Source organism: Bos indicus, chromosome X, assembly GCF_029378745.1.
Source record: "Bos indicus isolate NIAB-ARS_2022 breed Sahiwal x Tharparkar chromosome X, NIAB-ARS_B.indTharparkar_mat_pri_1.0, whole genome shotgun sequence".
NCBI lineage: Eukaryota > Metazoa > Chordata > Mammalia > Artiodactyla > Bovidae > Bos > Bos indicus.
In genome coordinates, this window is record NC_091789.1 from 42,139,201 (window position 1) to 42,142,567 (window position 3,367).

The window sequence follows — 3,367 nt, forward strand, 5'->3', positions numbered from 1 at the left end:
TGAAAAGGCTTTCAGAACCAGAAATCCAGTTAAGATAAGGACAGTTAAGGCTGCTACACCTCAGGACAACATCACCAAAGTGTTCAAAACATCTATGAGGGAATTAGTACCAGAAATAGGCATTTTTTTCTGAAATATTAAAATTTATGGGCAGCGTGGTGGTGGCAGGGACCTCGGCCTGGGCAAGAGCCGAGAGCCTGGGGACTCCCCTCTCCCGCTGCCGGGTGGTGATTTGCTGGGTCTGCTGAGCCCCCCTAACCAACCCCTCGCCTCAGCCACCACCTTGATGCTTCCCCTTATCTGAGTGGCCCCTTGTCCGCCCACCTGCCCAGTTCAAGGCCTGCTGTGGGGGCAGCATCCTGGAATCTTTTTGGCGCCCAAGAACGACCAGGAAGGGGAGCGGCCAGGATGGCGGGTCCACAGCCCCATGAGTACAAGGCAGGCGACCTGGTCTTCGCCAAGATGAAGGGCTACCTGCACTAACCCACCGGGATTGATGAACTCCCAGAGGGAGCTGTGAAGCCTCCAGGCAGTAAGTACCCTATCTTCTTTTTGGCACCTACAAAACTGCTTTTCTAGGTCCCAAACAGCTCTTCCCTTACAAGGAATACAAAGAAGTTTGGAAAATCAAACAAATGTAAAGAATTTAATGAAGGATTGTGGGAAATAGAAAATAACCCAGGAGTAAAGTTTACTGGATATCAGGCAATTCAGCCACAGAGCTCTTCAGAAACTGAGGGAGAAGGTGGGAATACCACTGACACAAGCAGTGAGGAAGAAGGCGACAGAGTAGAGGAATATGGAAAAGGCAAAAAAAGAGTGAAAAAGCAGGCTCAAAGCAGAAAAAGTCATACACTTCAAAGAAATCCTCTAAACAGTCCCAAAAATCTCCAGGAGACGAAGATGACAAGGACTGCAAAGAAGAAGAAAATAAAAGCAGCTCTGAGGGTGGAGATGCCAGCAACGACACAAGAAACACAACTTCAGACTTGCAAAAAACCAGTGAAGGGATCTAACTACCATAATGAATGCTGCATACTAAGAAAACCACAAGAAGGTTATATGTTTGGTTATTCAATATTCTCGGATTTGATATGAACCACACATAGTCCTTGTTGTCACTGACAGAACACCAGTTTGTATGTACATTATTCACATTCCTCTCTGATGTGTTTGGGGGGAAAAACATTTTAGCCATTTTTTAAGGTTATTGACTTAATTTCATCTTATTTGGTTGCATGAAGTTGCCCTTAACCACTAAGGATTATCAAGGTCTTTGCAAAAGCTCATACAAGTCTAGGATCCTTTATCAAGGCAGTTATGTTCATCATTCTCCTGCCTTTTACTCCATCATCACCAAACATTCAGTTAAATATAAATTAGCATTTTTTTTAAAAAGGACCACTCAGGAGGGCAGTCCTAAGATGGCAGAGGAATAGGACTGGAAGACCACTTTCTCCCCAACAAATTCATCGAAAAAACATTTGAACGCTGAGCAAATTCCACAAAACAACTTCTGAATGCTGGCAGAGGACATCAGGCACCCAGAAAGGCAGCCCATTATCTTTGAAAGGAGGTAGGACAAAATATAAAAAATAAAAATAGAGACAAAGGAGGTAGGGATGGATCTCCGTCCTAGGAAGGGAGTCTTAAAAAAGAGAGAAGTTTCCAAACACCAGGAAACACTCTCTCTGGTTGGTCTGTGGCCTTGGAATCTCAGATGGCAAAATACCTGGGAGGAAAAATAAATAATTAAAACCCACAGATTACGTGCCTAACACCAACTTCCAGCAGAGCAGCAGCCTAGACACTCACATCCCCACTAGCAAGCCGGGGCTGGACAGGGAGGCATGGGCTGCATTGCTTAGGGTAAGGACAGGGCCTGAATGCCCTGAGGGCAATCTGAGGGAACTAGCTTGAGATGGCAACCCAGACTGTGGGATAGCTATTCTGTGAAAAGCCCCAACCTAAGACACCACCAGGCCTACTCACAGAACAAAGGACTGAGCAGAGGTAGCCAGCTGTGGACTGGCCCATCCCCCACCAGAGACAGGGAGGGTAAAGCAGCCAGAGCCTGAAGGGGGCAATTGTGGCACCAGAGAGGCATCCTATACCAACCTTCAAGCAGACTTCGTTGCTAACCAAGACTTCTTTGGATTCTGGATGGTCGGCATCTGCCGGGAGGGTCACAGCCAGAGATCAGCTCCCCAGAAGAGACACATGGCATACCTGAGAAAGCGCGCCCGTTGTACACCCAGAAAACCAAGCGGCTAGGACGGGGAAGGCGATAAGTCGCAGCCTTCAACTGGGGGCAACTGTGCTCACCAAGCACCTGGTCACCTGAGCTGCTGGGACCTGGGAAGGGCACAAAATGCAGCCCCAACCAAGTCTGTGGCTTTGCAGAGTACCTGAGAACCTGAACTTGAGAGGCTTAGACCTGGGGAGTGCATAAAACCCAGGGCCAACATCAGACAGTTCCCAGCAGAGCAACCTAGAGCCTGAAGAGTGTAGACTGGGAAAGCACACATGCCGTGATGGGGGCAAACCCAGTGTGGCTGAATCACAGTGAGCACATGCCAGTGACATTTGTTTGCAGTATTCCTCCCTCCTCACAGCACAACTGAACAAGTGAGCCTAAAAAAAGTGACCATCACCGCCCCCCTTGTGTCAGGGCAGAAATTAGACATTGAAGAGACCAGCAAACAGAAGAAGCTAAAATAAACAGAAGGAACAGCTTTGGAAGTGACAGGTGCAATAGATTAAAACCCTGTATTTAGCACCAACTACACAGGAAGGGGCCTATAGACCTTGAGAAGTACAAGCTGGACCAAGGATCTATCTGAAAATGAACCGACCCACACACATTGTCCACAACAGCTCCAGAGAAAGTCTTAGATATATTTTTACTATTATCATTTCTTAAATTAAAAAAATATATATATATTGTTAAGTCCCCTATTACTCCTTTAATTTCCATTTTTATAACCTACTATTACCTGGCAAAAAAATACCCTATTTTTAAAGCAAACTTCATATATATATTTTTTATAATTTTTGTGACTTTTTTTTAATATTGTATTTTTGAGAATCTAACCTCTCCTCTAGGTATTTAACTTCTGCTTTTCAGTTTTTGTTATGAACTTTGTACTTTTAAGAACCCAATCTTCAGTACCCATTTTTACTTGGGAGTGAAATCACTGGCATGATTGCTCTCTCCCCTTTTTGACTATCCTTTCTCTCCACCAGGCCGCCTCTATCTCCCACCTCCCCCTTTTCTTCTCTACCCAACTCTGTGAATCTCTTTGTGTGTTCTGGGCTGTGGAGAACACTTAGGGAACTGATTACTAGCTGGATCTGTCTCTCTCCA

General features: G+C 45.6%; 1 pseudogene; it reads left to right on the forward strand.

Moving 5' to 3' along the window:
• Window positions 1-408: 408 nt before the first annotated feature.
• On the forward strand, window positions 409-1,398 carry LOC109555014 (hepatoma-derived growth factor-related protein 3 pseudogene; annotated as a pseudogene).
• The last annotated feature ends 1,969 nt before the right edge of the window (window positions 1,399-3,367 follow it).